This window comes from Spodoptera frugiperda, chromosome 26 (genome assembly GCF_023101765.2).
Source record: "Spodoptera frugiperda isolate SF20-4 chromosome 26, AGI-APGP_CSIRO_Sfru_2.0, whole genome shotgun sequence".
NCBI lineage: Eukaryota > Metazoa > Arthropoda > Insecta > Lepidoptera > Noctuidae > Spodoptera > Spodoptera frugiperda.
This window is the reverse complement of record NC_064237.1, coordinates 2,145,617-2,169,066: the sequence shown is the minus strand read 5'-3', so window position 1 is coordinate 2,169,066 and position 23,450 is coordinate 2,145,617. Positions and strand designations below refer to the sequence as shown.

At 35.1% G+C, this 23,450-nt stretch overlaps 1 protein-coding gene across 4 annotated transcripts in view; it reads left to right on the top strand.

Moving 5' to 3' along the window:
* LOC118264131 (protein tweety-like) overlaps positions 1 to 23,450 on the top strand; it is a 76,267-nt gene that overhangs the window by 19,435 nt on the left and 33,382 nt on the right. Inside the window, exon 2 of one of the 4 annotated variants that reach the window (XM_050704704.1) lies at positions 11,474 to 11,530. The exons of the other annotated variants lie outside the window; for them this stretch is intronic. The gene's annotated coding sequence lies outside the window, so the exon portion shown is untranslated. The remainder of the gene's footprint in view (positions 1 to 11,473; positions 11,531 to 23,450) is intronic. 4 annotated transcript variants of the gene reach the window in all.

Genomic DNA, 23,450 nt, shown 5'->3' with positions numbered 1-23,450 from the left:
AAAGGGTTGGATTTAAATGGCTCTAAATCAATGACGTTAAAGTACCTTTGAAGTTGGACTCAATTGTCAAATATAATTTGGGATTCAATGTTTGAATAAATTGAAATTTGAAGCGTCATACAAAGCGATGCAATAAAGTTCCAAATTGGATTAAAACACATAAATGTTGGATCCAATATTTGTGTATTTTAATTATATCGTAATATAATTTACTGCAATTACGCAAATACAATACTGAAATAGAATTTGATGAAATCATAAACGGGATTTGTAAACACATTTAAATCCGTTTCCGATCGCATTACACTAAACCGGAAAGCGATTCTATACAAAAACGAGTTTGCACAGCCGGACCCAAAATCTTTTATCTAATCTAGACAAATATTGGCATTGACTTGGCACATCGCAAAATTGGGACCAACCCTAACGGTGCGAGAGCACGTGCACAAAATTGGAAGCTTTAATACCATGAGAAGAAGCGTCAGATTCCTATACATAGTGAACATACTTAGGGTTGAAATATGCCTTATTCTTAGGAGATAAGGTCTATATCTTAGTATTGAAAAATCGATTAAGTTCCAAGGCGTGAGGAGATGCGGATTGTGGATAGATAAAAGTTGGTGTCCGAGATAAGACGGGTCGTTGAACTCACGCCTACGGGAGTTCTTCCCTTTCTTATGTTGATTTCGTTTGGATTGAATACAGCTTTTATTGTGTGATAGAATCGGTTTACTTTATTAATTCTTTTTGTCTGTCTTGTTCTTTACGCTATTGAGTACTTGAAAATGAAGTGATTTATCTGCTTATAATTTTGCAAAGAGTAGTCGAAGAATATGTTTTACTTTTCAGGTTTTCAAGTTTAAAGCTAGGATTGGAATGGTTTAATTTGCAAAAAATATTGGAAGATGAGGATTTATCTACTAAATCCTATGAAATGCAGTAAAATAAAGAATACCTGGCTTCTTCATAGCTACTCATTCACAATTACATATACCTGTCCGTTCATCTGCTCCAAGCTACCGATTCCATAGAAATAACAAATAAATAATGAACGGTAAGTCTTATGGTAATTGTGAGTAGTAAACCAGTTTTGTGACGAAGAATGTGCCCATACAGCCCATGTGTGGGACTTGTTCGCTGACGCGTCGTATTTTAATTCCAACTGTCGCTTACGTAATTAAAAATGAACCTTCAATAGGTATAATGGTATATTGAATTTGACAGAGTTCCATTATCTTCTAATTTTGGATGGATGGGCTCCTTAATGTGGTTTTTGGATGGGGAATTCGATGTGACAGGTCTCTTGACTGGTCTAAGAATAAAACGTTTCAAGTCAAGGCAGGTAAATGTGATGGTTGTAATTTCGAAGTTGAGCAATGTCCTTTTGGGTTTTGATTTTGTAATTTGGGCCACTTTAGTACATAAAATAACATTGATAAATTGACGGAAGACAACCAGACAAACGGAAGCTCAGTGCAGATTAAAATTATGCTTATGGTGGTGTATATTAGATTGAGCATTTGTATTAGTACTGAAAACCTAATAATATTTCCAGTAAGATACCTCAAGTCTGTTAAATAAATCTATATCTTAATCTCTATTTCATTAAACCCAAAATCGATCAACATGAGCTTGCTCAGCTTCATCTAAGCTCGGGACCGAAGCAAACATTAATATAGTCTAGTCACATTTGTCATTAAAGCAGTTACGTTCGGTTTACGTTTCCCGATAAAACATACACACATACATGATATTTTATTACTTAACCCGAAACAATAAAGTTAGCTGTAAACATAATTTATTATGCATATAGGCCAGCCTCCGACCGTTTAACATCACTGAGAGCATCTCTTTTAAATATTTAAAGACGGTTCAAGGCGTTTCTCCTTTCATTTACAAATTAGACGTTGCAGGAGTAGCACGCATTCAGTATCTACTTAGCATTCCAATCTCGATCGTTCTATATTTGTCGCTATTCTGAAGGCAAATAGTGCAAATTAGTTGTCTTCACCTTTGCTTCAAAGGAAACTGTATAAGTGTCATGCATAGGTAATACTTACATCTCTTCTATGTCATTAATGTCATGGTCTTAGCGTAATACATTTTTGCTGATAAGCGTTTGTGCATCTTCTAGCAATTTCGATTGTGTACTTCCAAAGAATAATTTCAAATAAGATCATCCAAGTCTGAATAGAAGATTCCAGAGATGGGATATCGAAGTTGGAACAGTCGTACTATCTTAAGTTTAATATGGATTTCAAGATCTTGCTCAGAGTGGCATAATTATTGCATTATCGAATAGGGTAAATGAAGATGGTCTTATACAAAGGTCACATCACAACAGATGACCAATAAATAAATTATTATTATTGAACTAGTGACGCAGATACCTAGACCACAATGGAATTAAATAACTACATGAATGAGGTACTACGGGTTTATAAATCAGTCGGTATTTACTGTTTCAAGAAGTGAACCAATTTCCTCTTTCCTCAAGATAATTGAGTTAATAACTTCCCTGCAGTACAGTTTATGAAGTCAAAAAATATTATCTTATTAAAGTTTCTACTGGAGCCAAGATATGATAAAAGTGCAAAGTTTGTCCTGCATACTGGGTTATATTTTGTCGCAACGCGCGAACCATTATTTTCGTAAGTAATAACTTTCTATGCAGTTTTTACATTATTTTTTTAAGGGAAATAATGAAATTAAAAGTTGCTTTATACAAAATTGCCTTTCCTACAAAGTTTAATTATAACATAGAAAAATATTGCTCAGATCTACGTCAATCATTGAATGAATCAAATGTTCCATTGATTTACTCTAGTAGCTAAATAATAAAATCATGACCTGGACACAATTCAACATAATTGGAATGCGTCATGTCATCGATGATGCATGTTATTTGTTCCTGTTACACTTGGTTGAATATAAATACGGAAAATAATGGAACAATTTTATTTTAATGGAAACTTTGTAAGACAACGAAGAATGAGGAAATTTCAAAATAACTAAAATGACCAAATGTTGTTGTCGGAAACGATATCCCTATTATGTCGACAATCCATCAATCCTCGTAGGTTTACTAGCAGCAAAAACTGCCTTTCGGGCTACAGTGCCATACATTATATCGATAACATCGATACTAAGATTTCCATTAACGCCATTAAATTATAGTGCTGTGTGTTCGATACAATGTTGTGATACTGGTAGCCCTCGAGTTATCGACTGTAGTCTACATGGAATCAGTGGTCAACAAATTGATTGCAAGAGATACGCACGTTTTATTGGTATTCAGCTCACGGGCAGTGTGTTATTGTGAACGCTTATTAATAAGCGCCGTACGACGTACTTTATGATTGGCGATGATGTCTGTCTCAATAAAAATATACTCTTTGATAGGAACATAACTGTATTTCTTGTTTGTAACAGATGAAATTATTATATTTTCCCCCTAGAACAGAACGCCTTAACGATCCCCGGAGTAGGCGAAGCAAAAATATCACGAAATGATTCCAAGCAAATGCGTTTCGATTCGAACCGATACCCTCGCAGGAATATGCTCCCCTTTCCTAACTAGTAGACCGTTAATAATCTGTTATAGTATAAGATAACGATAGCTGGCAGGATCCCAGAATTTTACTAGCATCCTAATTAGGCAACCGGCGCCCTTGGCACAGGAAGCTGTTCGCAAAATCGTCCGAAACAACCAGAAAGTTTGGTTAGCTGCCGAAATCGAATCAAACTTTGTTCCGGCCAAGAATTTCTGACTTTTAATCAGTTTTGAGATAAGGGTTAGGTTAGTGGGGATCCGTAATGTACAGTGGACCACATGTGCAAGTTTTGGGGCTTAATGAGGGTATTGTTATGTTTTCCGCTTTATCGGCTTCCCAGAAATATTTTATGACGAACATAAAATGTCACAAGTCAAGAAACCGTCATATGTAGGTAAGGTATGATTACACCAGTAAGGCTTTAAAAATCTTTGAAAGTCGGCTGTTAGTCAGCGAAGGAGCGAAACAATAGGGACTCATCGTACCGCAAGGCAAAACCTCGTCACCTATAAACAAGCCATGCATTCCGTTTCGAACAAACCCTTCGTCACCGGCTGCGGCACAATATGGCACACGACCGCGGAAAAAACTACCCCATACGGTCCCCACGTACGCCCACCCGAAAGTAAACTTTACCTTCTGAATATAAAGTCGGAAACTGAAACATCGACCGCGACACACGCTGCATTGAAGGTTGAACTTTGACTCCAAATGGCGACACGTTCTTTTTTTGGAGGGTATGACGTTTGCTTTTTCATACAAAAAAAGGACTTAGCCGGCATGAGTTACGGTTTATTCTGAAATGTACGGAGAATTCTTTGTTGAAATACTTCGCCAGGAGTCGGCGAAATGCTCACGTGCGTATTCCTTTTGTTAAAGGCTCCTACGGAGACTCGTACAAACCTCGACGGCGTTACTTGACATTTCGTATGAATAATAGCATATTTTTATTCGTGTAATGCGTCGTAACCTTTTAGAGAAAGGATTTCCTTAACGCCATTTTGGGAGCAGTTGTTTGGGTCGTGCCAACTATTGTGTAACATGTCTTTAAAAGGATTCTTTAGTTCTCCCCTATGAGTTATCGCTATTCCATATATTTATTTAAAACACTCTAAAATTATATTTTTAAACATTACTTATAAAAATAAAAAACAAAATAACATTTAAAAATATAAAAATAGGAGCCAACCAGTAGCGGGAGCATGGTCCAAGCTACCGGTGGTTAGGGCTCCAAAGACAAAACCTCCTCACAATACGTGCCGTTTCGAGGAGTACTATCAGGCCCTTGATCCATCCGCCCAACCCCAGCCTTCTAAGGTGGTTGTCGAGGCTGTTGGGTATTAAACTACACGACTATCGGCACAACGATAGCCGAATCCACACTCCACATGTCGAAAAATGTACGAGGTGGCAATTCCATGAAAAATACTTACGTTCTATTGTATTATGAAAGGAGCGGTTCCACAAGATAAAAGGAGACACATTCATTCAATTGCTTTATTAATCTCGTTCGAGGTGTGAAGCGATTTGTGGTCACCTTCAAACAATTTCTCTCACGATTATCCCAGATTCTTGAGACGGCGAACTTTTTGTGGTTTTTCAACGTTGATTCTTGCGAAGTTTTTTGCCTATCGACTTTCTTTACGTTTTTTGTTACGGGTTTAAAGTAGTTGTGTCTAGGCAGCCATTTCTATACATATAAGTTACTTAAGTTGTCCTAAAACATGATACTTCCATTACATGACAAGCGTTTATCGCGAGTTATCGTAAAATCTTAACGTATAGTTAGTAGACACTAGACGACAGCCATAAGCATTCACTCGAGTTTGTTAGGAAACAATGGCTTCAATGTTATTGTTACTTCGAGTTACTTCACATTGATATGAATGGCGTATGTAGACGTGCGTAATAAAATGAACATAATATTGTATGTAATGTGGCAAAGTAATCTTAAAAGACGTCATTGGGAAGCGATTGATTGGATGTGTCATAGTTGTCTGGAATAAAGGATAAACAATTAAAATAAGGCATAGTATCCTCGTGGATCCAATCAGAGAATTGTGCTTTGTGTTTAGCAATGTGTCTATTAGCTACAATTGTTGTTACAATACAATATAATAAAATGTTCTAGTCTAGTAACATCATTGGTGAAAAGTGAAAAGAAAAATGTTTATCCGTGATTGATAAGTTCAACGTACGCAGTTATTTATAGGGCAAATACATTGCAAATAAAAATTATCAATAACAAATAAATGATTCCTAAAATATGATAACTCTATACCGCCAAATTCCAAATCAAAGGCTGCCATTGGTTGAAATTCAGTAAATCGTGTCCTATTGATAACATAATCGCTTGTGATTGGCTGAATTGTTCTGATAACATGATAGCCAAATCAGTGTTTGCAATCAACCCTTTTGTTTCCTAATTGTATTGCGCATTTGTGTCAAATCGTAACTGAGTTGTCTTTTTGCGAATAGATAAGCAGCTTTTTGACAGCAGACTTGGTTGTTGCCCTAAAGAATGCTTCTCACATGCTTCTGCCACCTTCTGCTCTTGTGGTGTGCTTTGGCAGTTCGTTGTTTAGATGCTCTTATTAATTGACATAGGAAGTAGTAGGGGTGATTTGATAGATTTTTTATTATACTATAAGTAGCACATTTCACAGAAGACATCCTCTAAAAATGATGAGATTCAACTAGTACTAAAACGGTCATAATTACTAGGTGATATTTTTTTATACACGCTACACTCCTTGCGATTTAATGGTGCAGATTTTTTGAACGTTGCCTGACACGTCCTCGTGCCTACAATTTAACTGCACAGTCCAACTGTACAGTTAAAACTGCACAGTTAAATCGTAAGCTGTGATACCGTACATAAGCAACCTTTTGTTGTTTCAACGTATTTCTATCAAGACAATATCGATGTATTAGTGAGTTTCACAGGGAACGAGCACAGAGGCAGGGTCTTGTAATTGATTGCCGGTCGCCCTCGTCCGTCCGTGTGTCACGCGATCTCGCGGCCAACTCGTAAACAATTACTTTAGCGTGGCGACTAGTTTTAGGGTTACGTTCAAAGAATTTACATAATACTTTACTGTTTTTAGAAAATATAATATTTGGGTGCGTTGTTATGTGGGAAGGTAACAACAATAAAAGTAGTTTTTGTATGTGGTAAGTTTATACATAAATGGTACCTTTTTATATCTATTTATATAATGAAAAAGTTAAGTACCTGTATAACTGTGTTTCAAGCTTGATTTTCCTATATAAACCTGTCAAATCTCATTCCGATCAATGTGATTCTAGACTTCTTAATATTGTGCAATGAAAATCTGAATAAAACTTCACAAACGGCAATTAACCCAACAAACGTATTGAATATACAATTTCAACGGCTAAATTGGAATGAAATAAAAAAGAAACTTGAAAACTTCGTTACCTAGGCACAGGTAAAGCTTTGATAAATTAATTGAAACGTCGACTAATTAAAGGTTGTCTGTAAACAACCGTTGCATACCCATTTTCGAAACTAGCGCCGCCTCGCGGAGTTTTTGCCAAAGGTTGAATTTTCCTTCTATTATCCTCGTCCCGTCAAAGAGGAAGTTTCAAACCAGACTGAATATAATTTATGGAATTTGAAGTTGAATGTAAATGTTTTCACTCAGATTTCAGAGACAAAGAATTGTTTTTTGGAATTGAAAAGTTTGTTTGTGAGTTGATAAAAGAATAATGTACTAAGTGAGGTGGTTTGGTACTAATTAAGTTATAAAGGTCTAAAGGTTGGTTTAGAATGAAGGATTACTACTGTGAATACCTATAAGATTTTGTGTTTTGAAAGGAAAAAAAGTCTTATTAAAATTACGCATTAAGTGCAATTTCGTTTGCCTTAGTGGTTACTGTAGTCAGGTTTGCAGCACATCCCTGCAGTATTTTATGACAATCTCGTCAGTATTTTAAACAAAAGTCTGTAATAGTTATTCTCATTATATTATTATGCAGTTATCGTGTGAAAGATTATATTATTATAACTACACAAACGAATGAAATAAATTATTCTATTGTAATGTCTGACTAACTTATGAAGATAATATTTAATTGCTAAAAGTTATGTCTTAGGGTGCTTTTACACCAGAGATCTGCTATGTAGCCATACTACAAAGGTAATAGCTGAGCTGTGAAACTATGTGCCTGTTTCCACTGATACTAAGCTATGTAGCTGTTCGAGTAGGATGCGCAGCTCGAGTATGCGATATATCGATAGTAGGGAAACCATCCATAGCCTGCATCTTTCCATATAAAACATAACTATCTTAGCTGAGTCCGTTTCCACTAGTGCTAAGCTATGTGTGCCAATGAATATGATTGGTGGAAGCTAAACGCATCCACAGCAACGTAGCATAAGCACATCTCTGGTAGAAAAGCACCCTTAGTTGGAAGTTAGGTAATATAATTTCTGGCTAGCGGCCAGTAGATTTAACGGAAAGGAATCCATATTCATGAACTGTGCTGAAATAGGTACTAAAATATTGTTGGTGATTAAATCTAGTGTTCCTAGCATCTTGCCTGTCGTTCCTCGAATAAGTTGGCAGAGGTTATATTTATTTATTCTCTATTTAAGTCAGTTATATAGTCAACACCACAAAATACAGTGTACTAATTAATAGCAGTTTTAATACAATAATTACAATTCTGATATACCTAGTTTTTAATAATTATTTTTTGTCTGGGCACTCAAGCATCTGCGATGAAGAAACGAGACAGTTAAGCTTTTTATTATTTTATTTCGGACTCTTAAATTGACTTGTTACAGCTTAAAAAACTGTGCGGCGCGTCGCGTTCTGCGCGCGCCTCATAATAGAGGGCTGATGCCTAATCCGGAGCTGCGGACTACCTAGCGGGTTTACCGGGGCTCCGGCTCGAGAGGAGTAGGAACGGGGTGGTTTTTAGTCAGTAAGAGTCTGACACTCCCTTTCGCCCAAGGCGGGAGAAGTCATTGGATGATTTTCCACCCTTAAAAAAAAAAAAAAGATTACCCAGAAGCTCTAGGCACGCGCTAATCCTTGTTTAAACCGGTGAATAGTCTGGTAGCTCAAAGCCTCAAACTGATTTCACGGATTGTCGCCTCCGTTCCGCTCTGTTGACGTTTATTGTCTGAACAATTGTTGGAAAAACACTAAAAAGATATAACGGGACCAGTCAGATAACCGAACATTAAATGAGGTTTTGCAAAAAGTATGTGGTGACGTGAAACTGGAGCGTTTTTTGACTAATTTACTGGTTTATTTATTGTATTAAGTTTTTCTGCAGTTTGGTCATCAAAAGTGAAACTGTTTTGTCTGATACAATGCTAATTCTTCAAGTGGCTGAGGTAGAGATAGAAGAGTCTTTAATGATTGGAGGAAAAACACACCACTGAACTCGAATAGTTAATTTGGGGAAGGCCTTGAATGAAAAGGACCACCATAAATAAAGCTCTAATCAAGAGCAACCATTGTATCCAACAAATGTTGAGTTATTAGGAAAACCGTTTCTCCATATCCACAGTTACAGGAAAATAACAAACGGTACCAATTGAAAGGTCTCAATGAATGGCCAATGCTACAATGGGTCGTTCGTAAACATATAAACATGTATGTTCTTACATCGTTGTTTTGTGATTCCGTCGAGGAAACCGCAGTTGCCGCGAGTGTGGGTAATCGATATGTAATCGATGACCACACTGCTGCAGTCTAGTTAAACATTCAAGTTCTTACTAACTTTGCTTTGTCGTACCCTTGAGTTCTTGAGAATTTAGCTCGTGTCAATATTAGATCGTTATCAATACCTTCGTATTCAAAATAAACTGGTTAGGTATGTTATGTTATTTTTGGTACTTGTGTACAACGAACCACGTCAGCATCGGTGATTATTAACTCGTTTTTGTTACTGTACATACTACATACCTAAATATTAAAGTAGTTACTATACGTACTTTTACGAGTATCTTGACCTTCTAAAAGTTCAAATTCGATATATGATATCATTTCCATGATTCAATTCGATGAAGTAATCCGTGTTACCGGCGTAAACTCGTCAATATTGATTTAAGGCTCTATCTGTATAATCAAATTCTATCGAAATCCATCTAGCTGTTCAATAGTTTAGCCCTGAAATACTAACAAACATCTTGATATTACTATATCTATAGTTGTTATAGGGACTAGAGTTTTTTTTCCCGGGGCGGGAGCTGCGAGAGGGAGTGTCAGACTCTTACTGACTAAAAACCCACCCCGTTACTACTCCTGCTTGTCGAGCCGGAGCCCCGGTAAACCTGCTAGGTAGTCCGCAGCTCCGGAGTAGGGGCTATAGTAGGATCGAAAATAACTGGCTTTGTTTCACCTGCGATGTAAAGATACAGAGAATTATTATTCTACGATCAGGTTTGCGTGGGAGGAGACTTACGGCAGACTCACAACGACTTATTATATGGGCCATTTGTCCCTAGGCTCGGCTCGTATTGAAATATGTAGTGTTTGTATACAAAGCCACTATTGTATACTTTGTATAAATGTAGATTTCCACTATACAAGCTGATATGATGGATTGCTGTGAGTTTTGTTGCGTTTTCCTCATATAATGCTGCATTATTATTGATGGGTTCGATTAACATTATCTGAGAATGATTTAATCGACGCTTCTACAGAACATGATATCAGCTTTGCATTAGATAAAAAATTGCAATTCGATTTGTAATTTTGGTAATAATCAGTTACGGGCACCGATTTTAGAATTGCAGTGATAGGGATTAGGTACTTTGAGCTATATTCTATTGGTTTCTGCTTAATAATATCTATATATTAATACGTGAAGCAAAAACTTTGTAACAGTTTTTACGAAAATTGCGCGGACGTTGGAGCATAAAATTTGGTACACTTATAGTTTATGTGTAGGAGAATTGCGGAACGTTAATATTTTTCAAAAATAATGCTTATAAAGTACATTAAATCAATAAATAAAACATTACACACACATGCATAGTATCTGATCGTATTTGACAAAACGTCAAAATCGATAGACATTGCGATGGTATTCTCACGTCTCATATGAAAAGAGGTTTCTAATTGAAGGAGGTTTGGTTATTCATGATGCGCCGGAATATATTAATTTGAATTTTACAAAACTAATAGCAATTCGTTAAATACAAATTATCCTTGAACGTATGTTAAGTGGTATTGTAAATTAAATCGTATATGGTCGAATTTCGACCACTAGGCGACCACTAGTGTTATCTAATTCTGCAAAACGATGTAGAACTTAACAGATGTGTAAAACACCTGTGAAAATGGAAGGGTGTCGGTACTTATAGCACAGGTTTTACTTTTACCGTATTGAGATTACTAATACCAGATATAATATTGTATATTTTTGTGTCAATAAAAATATTTTTTTTATTTAGTAATTAAAAACACTTTTGCTCTGTAGCAAGAAACATGTACGCATTGTTCTTGTCACGGTTGGAGTTTTACCTCCTATAATAATAGTTACTATAATCTAATATCATTGCAAGACAGAATCAAATACTTACCTTTCAATTCTATCCTATACCTAGATACGAAGCAGTTAGAATAATACAACAATAACTACGGCATGCTAATCAGTCTTGTACCAATCACTGCATGTTCCGTCTGATCTGACGAGGTCGTTGCCCTAAGGTCGATCGTACATTGTTTTCTGTTACATTCTCCCGACTACCTCTGACCTATACTTACTAACTAAATAAAAATCAGTTAGTTGCAACTCGTTTGTCTCGCTGAAACTCCGGAACGGCTGCACCGATTTGGGTAATATTGTGTCTAAAATATTTTATCAGAAATTGATAGTAGAGATGAGTTACTAGAACTAAAATGATTTTTAATTTTTTTTTTGTTTCGTTTCAGGTACGGATCAAAATTCTGAGTGGGTTTGGACGTGAATCCTTTAGCTGAATGTTGCAGGTAACACCTGATTAAGTTTAATATACATAGGTACACAACACAAAATGTATTCTATGTATCTACCTAGTGTACATTTCTTGTTCGCGAACCTTTTTTGCTAGATGTCATTTAATTCGTCACATGAGCTAGTCTGAGAATATTTTGAAGAAATTAAATTCATGGCCACATCAATGATATTCATTGCAAAAATATTAATTGCCAAAGTCTGTAATAATGTTTTTACAAGCTTTTTTTTGAAGTGTCTCCTTCCTAAGTAATTGTATGAAATAAAAAAACCCACATTATCTGCTTTTAGAACTGAACAAGAAATACCTGATTACATTATAGTTAACTAGATTCTTATTTAGGATTTCTAATCTATAGTATCCTTACCAAATAAGGCCTATGCCCCAATAAAGCCTATTTTGAAAATTTCCCTCTTCCCGATTTCAAATGGTCGCCAAAGTTTGTAGAAGTGTGCATGCACATTACTTAACTAATTTGAACACAGCAAGCAACCCGTGTCGCGATTATGTTGAAACCTACAGTCGAAAACAATCACGACGTGGAGCGCAATTTAGTTTTTATAAAATTCGAGTAGCGTAAACTGTTAGTATTTTTATATTTATCAGTATACGACGTGCCGTGTTTTGTCTGTATGACAATTATACCTTTAGCCATCTCCTCACATAAGTGAAATACCTATAATATCGGTGTATTTCATATAATCGTTGTTTTGTTTACCTATGTGCCATGCCCTAATAAAGCCTACAAAAAAAACGTGTAGGCCTTATTACGGCATAGTTGTTTTTCAGTAATTTCATAGAAAGCGGATCGCCAGCTTCTGTCAAAAAGAACGCCAATGGATTTTGCAAAAGATGGAAAACGCTGTTAAAATAGTAGAAAGGGGTAAACGGGGTGAATAGATACAGAAAAGAGGATAATGGATATCGGGAAATTCTTCATAGTATCTATTCACCCTTCGAATTTTATGCACCCTGTTTTACCCGGTAGGCTGCTGCAGCCAGATATAACTTCCAAAGAAGTACGCACCATCTAAAGAGTGGTTCGACTACACGAAAGCTAGGTCGGTCGCTAAATTGGCTACAGAACAAGAAGTTATTCTCATTCGTTTGACTGATGCTGGGGTACCGATGACTTCAAAGATGTTACTTGGATATTACATGATGAGAAACTCGTTTAGCCTGATGTATAATGACCAAAATTAATTAATAAGATCTCATTACATTTATTATAAGCATTGACAAAGTTTTATTATAATTAAGAAGTTGAATACTTACTAGTTTTTATTGAGGCCTTATTAAGACATAGGGTTCCCAATAAGGCCAAAGTGACACTTTAGTTATTTGTGTTTACAAAATTTTTATTTTTTTTTTAAAGCCATTTTGATTCCATTATTACAAAGTTTAATAAATAAATATAAGATTTTGAAATTATCAGCCCATTGTCATTTTAGACCTACGAGCTAGGCGGTAATAAAAATAAGGTAGGCCTTATTTGGTTAGGTTACCTTACATCCCGTGATAATAAAATTTTGGACTATAGGCCTCCAATACCTCCACTTCTTCTACATAAGAGAGTTTGCCCATAAACTTCATGCTTGTCAGATGGATCGCAGTTTAAAAGAATTAGGTTTATCGGCGTGCACCAATGCTTGGTCTCCCTCAATGGGGCCTACTGTATTTTTGCTTGCTTACCAGGCGCTAGTGTGAACCTCGTTATTCGTTCAATAGAGAATTAGCTAGTGTCGTACCATCGGTTGGCCATTATTTGATAGCTGCTGTGATTGGACAAAAACACCTTACATTTGCGTCATTTGGTGGGTAAAAAAACGGTAGTTGAGCGTATAATAATTACTCAATTTCAATAAAGCATTTACATATAATGTTAGGATTACGACGAATCTGATGGAGATACTAAATCTCCTTAAAACATGCACATAGGAAGAAAACTGATCAAATACGCTCGATTCAATTTATTTAAATTGCAGTTCTATGAAATATTCTGTATCGACGAACATCGCAGTTGATTTGGATCTGAAATCGTATTTGATTGCAATTCGTTCACACACGAACGGATGCACTTGGAAATTCTCATGTATTTATGTATGTACTTGCTAAACGACCTGGCAGACATGTGTATGCATCAGGGGCGAGATCTCACTGCACTATTGAACTGGGACAAGTGATACGCTAGCACTGTTTAAAGACTTGTTTACTTGCAGTGCAGTTCTACTATTTAGTACTTGTGTTAGTGATGCATTAAGTCTTACCACCCTTAGCTGGCAAGAGTTGACTGATTAAATATCGATATTACGAGACATTCTATTGGTTCCTTCCTTACGCTAGATTAGCACCTCTAGTGAAGCGAAAATCCTCATTCGTTAGTCAATGACAAGAAAGTTTTGAACGCAAAAGTTTCTTATCGAACTCCGACAGAACTTGCGCAACTGACGTTTAAAATGTCACAGACTAAATAGCAAAGTCGTGTTTTGTTTTTTTTTTGCCTTATAAAATGGCAAGGGCAACTTGTATACAGGCTATGTGTGCTGTTTTTTACCTTCACGCTATTTATCGAGAGTGCAACTAAAGCGTTATGCACGTTTGAGCTCTTGACCTGGTTAGGTTTATAAATAGGTCCGCCTAGGTTTTGAAACTTTCAATTTATAGACGCAATTAAATAATTTAATTGGTATTTTATCTAAAGGCGTATAGTCGTTGTAAATGTCCTTTGGTGTAATTTCCACTGCTTAGTTGCGTAAGATCGTGAGAAAGTGCGTGCTCGTTTATGGGCATCATCCTGCAAAACGTAACACCAATTAGTTGAGTTGGATATAATACTATGACTTAGATAAAATAATTATGTTTTTTTGATTTTACAATTTACATATTTGAAAATAAGGTTCATTTTTGCACTTTCACAGAAAAAGTACATAAAGTATTTACATAAAAGAGGTGTGCTCAAACCTATCGTCTTAATGTATCTAATAGCTGAGAAAATTATCATTATAGTAAATCTATGGTGTCATAATAGCACAATAATAGTTAGCCAGTCGTTTATCAGTCGGTCGATCTTAATCCGCAGCTCAATAGCAGTGTTTAAGTTGACACGTCGTAAATAGTCGAGTATCTAGGAATTCTAGGAGTATCTAACTAACTGGATATAACTGGATTGTAGGTTTATGTCCTAACTATATTTATTGATCAGTTTCTCCCATTCTGAAAGTCGTTCTGTGTTTAAAAATCAAGATAAATGCGATTAATTGACCTCAATGAGGTTTACATACGTAAAACACGCATCTATGTTTTATTTATTTTTTTATTATTCGCTAATTATTAGAAAATTAGAAAAAACATTAAGTTACCTTTATATTTATACACATGGGTATAAATAAAAAGGTAACTTAATATTTTTTCTGCTGTTTTTAATCTTGTTATCAGTGATTCAGACTCTAAGCCGATTAAATGGGTGTCGGCATAAATAAAGTAATGAAGACTTAGTAAAATAAGGAAAAAAGAAAATGTTTGTTTTCGGCAAAATATTTACAAACATTGAAATTAAAATTAGATAACCAAAAATATCTTTTTTTTTGCACTTTAGTATACATAATTAAATAGGTATCGTAAGTTTTCTTCTAATGTGGTTATTTTTGTAAGTATATCTACTTTCAGTATACATAATTAAATAGGTAACGTTAGTCTAATTTTCTTCTAATCTGAATGTTTTTGGGTGTATATCTACCTGAGTAAACAATGTCGACCTTGCCCAGTCGTAGTGCAATATTTGACGGCCACTCAGCAAGGCCGCGGTCATTGACCCGCCCGGAAATAGATAGCCCACGTGCGACCTGATAGTACTACCTACGCTCTTTTACAAATCTATGAATGAATGTATCATTTACAATCTGCTACAGTTAAGTTGTTTAGGAAATTCTTGTTGGTAGGTTTTTGAAATAATGTAAAATTAACAACGTAATTTGTGAAGAGAGACTGAATTTTTTTTTGTGACGAAATTTGGTTTAATTCTGTATCTAGTGTAACTAATAAGTATTATTTATAATTTCCGTTATTTATAAGTATTGCAGTTAATTAATTTTTCAGCTAAATGATTAGTTTTTAATTAGTGTTTCAGCATGTTTACGAATGTAGCGGTGTTACGAAATATTTTTATTTTTGTAGAATAAGTTTCATATCGTATTTTATACGTTTAACTAACTACGCACCTATAACTTCATTTGTATGACCCTTTATGCACGTCCCATGTCCCCCTGAGGGTAAGCAGAGGTGCACGTGCACGTAGCACACGTGAAATATTCGAGTACCCATTTCTCCCCAGTTAGTTTAAGGGTCCTACGAAATATTTAACTTTCGCTATGAATAGGGATGACGACTGGGTCAAAAATAAATTATTACAACTTTTCAATACAATAAAATATTAAAAAATAATCATACTCTCATTCATAAATTTGATGAACTACTTAATTTTCGATTTTTTCTAGCTAAATTTCTAGAAATAAGTCTGCTATTTAAAAATCTGATGACGTCATAATAGAGTATTTCATACAAAGTTCATAGAAAATATCGTTTTTGACGTTTCGAAAAAAGTATTGAATTTGACTAGTAGGAAACTAGCCTATTGTACTATTGAAACGTGTTGTCGATTGTCGAAATAGCAAGAAAATGCTCATGGTGGCAAGTTTGACACACTCAGTGGTGGTACGCTACCTACGTGTAGCGATTCCCACACGTTACAAATATTTGAATAACTTACAGGGAGTTGTAGCCGGCGTAGGTACTGTGTATTGTGTACATAAGGTCTATATTTGGTAAACACACCCACTGTACCGATGTAGGTGATAGTATTAGCAAATATATTCATGTAGAAATAAGCCACTGGCACTCCACCTACAGATTTGCTCTCGTTACTTGAACTGTGTGTGAGTATTGAATTTCATCCAATTCAGTTCAGCTGTTTCAGAGTAATTCAGTCTCAAATGTGCAAAAGTGAAACTTAATGATAATAGCATTACGCCTACTAACTAAATAAATGCGAAAATGTGTTTGTTTGTTTGTCTTATGTTCTTTTAATAAGTAACTATGTGGGAAAAACAAAAAAACTTAAATGAGAGATCACTTTTATTGTTTACTTACTTATTATTATTTAAGCGATAAGCAAGTCATTACAATTTATTATTATTACAAGGAAATGTCTACATAATAATCTTATTTCATCCCGACAGACTTTAGACACGTTAACTATCTAATGCTAATAGATGGCAGCACTTAGTTTAAGTTTACGTTACCCGCTATCAAAGTTGTATTACAAACTGACAACCAGTTTGGTTCTAACGATAATGTCTCAGATCGCTATCTTGTTGATAAACGAGATTAAATCTTAATTTATATTTATTTATAGTTCATTTCTAAGTGAAACGGGATTGTGGGTGCTATGAGAAGTCTGTTTGAGATTGAGGTATTTGTTTGCAGATGTTGTGCACGAGAATTGAGGGTTTATGTGGAAGTTCAAAGCTTTTATTTAGTTTCACTTGTTACATTAATATGTCTAATGCCTTCAATAGTAGTATTGGTGTTTTAATCAGGGACCTAGGAAAGGAAAATGGGCCATGATTAACTGTCCTTCGGTGCTGCATTGACTGCGTATTCAAATACTATATTTAGCAAGAGAAATCTTGCAGTACGTATGTACGTAGATATTTGTATTTAAAGGCATTTTACGACAGCAATTATACTCTCATTCTGGTTACATGTGTATGTGGCCCAATAAACTTGTACAACGCTCAGTGCAATAAAAAACAACCAGTTAATAAACTTTTAATGTTTAACATATCGAGGACGAGCCTTTTATTACCTACAAAGGGATACCCAGTGCTTTATTTACAAAGCTTTGTAACTTCTCGATAGTATAATTGATACTAATATCTTTCAATTTATAGGCCTTAGGCATCTTTTCTTTCCGCAACTGCGGACTACCTAGCGGGTTACTGGGGCTTCGGCTCGAAAAGCAGTAGGAACAGGGTGATTTTTAGTCAGTAAGAGTCTGATAATCCCTCTTGCCTTGCCCAAGGCTAGAGAAGAAATTGGCTGATAGACCGCCCTAAAAAAACAACAAGAAAAGAGACATATTTTCTTTACTACTCTCATCTGGTAACATTCTGTAGTGGTCTTGCGTTCACCAGATAAACAAGGTGAACCTAGTCACACAACTCAAGGGAACCTAGAAAATAATTGGTCTAACCACCCACAAGGAAGCAATAACTAAAAGAAAATCACTGCCAATAACTACTACCTTTAGATATCGTTATCTACTGGTTAGAAGCACATATTGCTATCACCCAGACACGTTTCCAAACATAAATAAGCGCCTACGTGAAACTGCAGATAAGTTAAACACTCGATACGGTGAAAGTAGACGAGAAATAACCCACACAGGTCATTGGAGAATGTCCACAAACGGTCAAAATCAATACGTTTTTGAAAGAATTTTCTTAACACATTGAACGCCGTGGTGGTCACCGTTGACCGGCGTTAGCGGAGGATTTGTCTTCAACAGTTTTGTATTGGCAGTCAAAGACTTAAATATATTATTAATTATATGACGTCGGAGTCGAATCAACAAAAAGCCTGAACTGTGGAATGATGTCAATGGATGAAAGGTTTGTTTGATTATTTTTTATTGATTCCATTGAAAATTCGAATCAATCAATGCTTGGAGGACAATTCAGTAGTGCATAATAGATTTTCGCGCGACCTTATCCCATGCAATAGTTTTGATTGTTCTATTCTTCTTTTTTTTGACAATCGCGATTATTCTTTAGAAGATCAATTGCATCATTTTTTCAATCGATATTGATGACTGTTTCATTAGTCAAGCAGGACGCGAGCGCTGGGTTTCCTCAATTGTTAATTTTTTTTTTAATTTCTACGTGTTAAAATTGTGCTTAGTGTTGATGTGTCATGGGTGAAAAGTGAGTGTTCATCTTTTAATGGATTTCTATTACGTAAGTAATTACGCTACTTTTGACCATAGACCGAACGTTAGTTTAAGAATAGATAAAATTACAAATTTCAATAAACATCGTTCTCCAATGCCGTGTTGTTACACAATAATCATTAGCTTTATATCTGTCCGCACCATAACAGCTAAATAAAACCAATGTCAACTGCTATCGTCCACTTTTCCCGTATCAATTATGTTACTTTACCTCACAAAGCGCGTCCTCACACGCACATAGATAATTATATCAACACATGTACTCTCCTATGACATTGACATGTGTCAGAACCGTTAATGTGTTTTAATAGAAACTCCTAATGGAACTCTTTCGTGAGACCCTTGTGTGTGTGTGTGGTGAATGACGTCCGTTCAACTCTGCCGCACGATATCGTGAACTCAGCCAAACTCATTTGAACTCAGCCAAACCTGTGTGAACTTGGCACCCGACTTTGGAAATATTGGTATTTTCAATGGTTTTTCGAAAGATTTCGATTAGTAGTGGATAGTAGTGAAGCTATTTTCGTTAGTAGTAATACCGAAAAATTAGAAAAAAATAGTAAAAAAATGTCATCCCCCGAAATTAAAAAAAAATGTTTTTTCCGGCTGTTTCTCATAAATGAACGTTAGTAGTGGATTGTAGTGCAATTTTATTCGTTTGTAGTAAAATAGAAAAAAAAAAAATTAAAAATTCGTTTCGGAGTATTTTCTTAAAACGATTTTTATTACCTAAATACTGTTTCAAGGCATATACGATTACTACAAACGTTAAAATTTACTAAAAAGGGTTCGTAGAGGTTAGTAGTGAAAGAATTTTTGATAGTAGTAACGATACATGTCGATTAGAAGCACTTGAGGTGAGTCAAACTTCTTTGTTTCCGAGCGATCGCTCCGAAAGAAGTTTGACTCATCTCAAGTGCTTCTAGTCAACATGTATCTTTACTACTATCAAAAATTCTTTCACTACTAACCTCTACGAACCCTTTTTAATCAATTTCAACGTTTGTAGTAGTCGAATTTATCTTCCAACAGATTTTATCCCGTAAATATCGCTCCAAAAGAAGTTTGACCCATCTCAAGTGCTTCTAGTCAACATGTATCTTTACTACTATCGAAAATTCTTTCACTACTAACCTCTACGAACCCTTTTTAATCATTTCTAATGTTTGTAGTAGTCGTATTTATCAACCAACAGATTTTATCCCGTAAATATCGCTCCAAAAGAAGTTTGACTCATCTCAAGTGCTTCTAGTCAACATGTATCTTTACTACTATCGAAAATTCTTTTACTACTAACCTCTACGAACCCTTTTTAATCATTTCTAACGTTTGTAGTAGTCGTATTTATCTTCAAACAGATTTTATCCAGCAAATATCGGTCCGAAACGAGTTTGACTCATCTCAAGTGCTTCTAGTCAACATGTATCTTTACTACTATCGAAAATTCTTTCACTACAAACCTCTACGAACCCTTTTTAATCAATTCCAACGTTTGTAGTAGTCGAATTTATCTTCAAACAGATTTTATCCAGCAAATATCGGTCCGAAACGAGTTTGACTCATCTCAAGTGCTTCTAGTCAACATGTATCTTTACTACTATCGAAATTTTTTTCACTACAAACCTCTACTAACCTCTACGAACCCTTTTTAATCAATTCCAACGTTTGTAGTAGTCGAATTTATCTTCCAACAGATTTTATCCTGCAAATATCGCTCCGAAACGAGTTTGACTCATCTCAAGTGCTTCTAGTCAACATGTATCTTTACTACTATCGAAAATTCTTTCACTACAAACCTCTACTAACCTCTACGAACCCTTTTTAATCAATTCCAACGTTTGTAGTAGTCGTATTTATCTTCAAACAGATTTTATCCTGCAAATATCGGTCCAAAATAAGTTTGACTCATCTCAAGTGCTTCTAGTCAACATGTATCTTTACTACTATCGAAAATTCTTTTACTACTAACCTCTACGAACCCTTTTTAGTAAATTTTAACGTTTGTAGTAATCGTATATGCCTTGAAACAGTATTTAGGTAATAAAAATCGTTTTAAAAAAATACTCCGAAACGAATTTTTAAATATTTTTTAACGAATAAAATTGCACTACAATCCACTACTAACTTCTTTATGAGAAACAGCCGGAAAAAACATATTTTTTTAATTTCGGGGGATGACATTTTTTTACTATTTTTTTCTAATTTTTCGGTAATACTACTAACGAAAATAGCTTCACTACTATCCACTACTAATCGAAATCTTTCGAAAAGCCATTGAAAATACCAATATTTCCAAAGTCGGGTGCCAAGTTCACACAGGTCTCAGCCAAACTCATTTGAACTCAGCCGGGTAGACATAAATATTGTTAATGTTATTTTTTACGGTGATATACTTAAAATCTGATTGTTTGATTATTGTATTGAAGTGGAAGATAAATAGTATTTATTTCTATCTGGTTATTCGAATGGTGTCGTTAAAATATTCGTGTTCTTACTTAATATTCTACAAACGTGAGTTCTTACGTATTAAGGGTAAACATATTTTCTCGCCAATCATGTAAATTACGATGGTAAAATAAACATATTTGTGGGGAAACACCCTTTGTTTACTGTGTACGGCGCCAGCCACATGGTAGTATTTATCTGCAAACAAGTTGAGGAATTCCGAGTACAATGTCAACATTACTGACATTAGTAGACTAGACAATTATGTCTACTTAGTGTAGTGACTAGCCTTACTACTGGTAAGCGTAGACATGTATATAGTAAACACTGAATTACACTACAATACAACAGTTACATCAGATAAACCAATCGTACGTCTTACTCACGTACGTTACGTAGTACCTATAGTAGAAGGTAGCATAAGAAAAATTTGTAATAGATTTTGAACTATATTTCAAAATGTTAAGGTTGCAAATCTATTAAATGATGGGGGAATGTGATTTGCTTATAGGTAAACGCTTTCATGACAGCAATAATTATTGTATCGAAGAGAACTTTTAATATCAAATGGATATGAGGGATTTAATGGACGGCCAGTCTTAAAGGTCTTTATTATACCTACGTTCGATATTATATGGTAAATAGCCATTATGGTTTTGTATTCACATTTGATAGCTTTAGCCTAGCTCGGGGAAAATCGTTAAAAGTGATCATAAATAGTTATTATCCGTGTTTCATATCATATAGGTCATATTGATTTATTTCTGCAACTGTACAACGCAAAATAATCCCGTATGTACAGTCCAATTATAGCCATAATCCAATATACAGAATGGCTTCTATAAAATTGAAGCTTTCGAATATAAAAAATAAAAATGTGTGGCTTGCTTTCAGCAGCTTATTGAATCAATAATCCAGTTTAAACTTCACATGCCGGTCAAATTTTATTAACCTCGCATTCTTTTGTTGGTGTTATAAGTACCGGTCTGTAATGTGCCGTGGTTTAACCCGTTACTGGTTGTGGAAAGAGCTTTTAGACCAACATCAATAATTATTCTATTCTAAGCTTTGGAATTGTTTACACGAGAGCTTAGTTTTTTGATTTGTGTATGAATTATTTAGTAAGAGTTTATTATATTTTCTACATTTCTTCTAACTGGTCTCCTGCATTACTAAAAGTCGCGTCTTTTTTACTCTGAAATGTGTCCACAGCGACCGATCAGCCAAAATTGAAATTTATTCATTCTTCTTATTATAAACCCCTGCTCGTGATGTAGAATAGACACGTTTTATAAAATTATATCCACCATTAAAAGACGTTCTTATAAATGTATAGATTTAACAGTATATAACCTTACATTAATCGACTCGGTGCATTTTACGAGTGTACATTTTCAATCACGACTCGCCGGCCATTACTGATATTAACTCTTTAAAGTTTAAAACGACTCTGTACAGGGGATTGCGTTTACGTGCTATTTAAAATGGTGCTCCGACCAATTAACTACGTTTGATAGTGAAATGTATTGGCAATTGAGAGACTTTATGGTTGAAAGTTTATATAATTATAGTGATCTCATTGAACGCTCTATATTTTTGTAAGCTCTTTAAACTGGTTTAAAATATTTTAGTATTTGAAAGTGACTCTTGAATTTAGTTTAGAATCGCACAATGTATTGATAAATTATAATAATGTTTCTATATTTATCTGTCTATAATAAAGTAAGTGACAGTATGAAATAAGGTAACTAGTCTAGTTTTGTTCAGGAAAATGTATGAAAATAGAATTAAACTGCATAGTTTACGCATGTATATCGATGATTACGTGTATGTATATATATTTAACTATGTTCTACATAAATAAGGCGTAATAAAATCCTATTTCACTTTCCCTCGTTAGTCGTTATCTGTATATTTCAACTCAGTAATGTATGCAGTAAATTTTGACGATTGAAGCGTTGATGTTTCGGCTAGCGTCATTCAGTTTGTTCGTGTGGCTGCGAATTTGTTATCTCTAGTGGTTCATTAGGCGAGGCTTGCAAAGGGCTAGCGGGGACAAAGGCCCATTCGACCGACCCTCGGATGTCGTAGGGTTACATGAATATACGACTGCGGTGCTTAAAATTTAGTTGGATTTTTCTTTTCATTATAACTATACAGACGGAGTATGATGTTGTGTTTTTTTTTTATTTAGTTTTAATATGAATCATGAAGGGTAGGGCTGAATAGTTGTGACTATTTTAGGGTAGTTACGTTGATAGCCTTCAATTAGATATATTATGAGGTTACTGGTCGTAGATGAAACAATATTTTCGAACTCTGCAAATGGTGCGTCCTGCAAATTGAGTAATGTAACCGATATCCATCGTATCGATGACAAGATATTTTGCAGTCCTCTTACAAAAAAATAAAAACAGGTTCTAGAAAAAAGGTTGTATGCATTTCTTTGTACTCATGATTCACT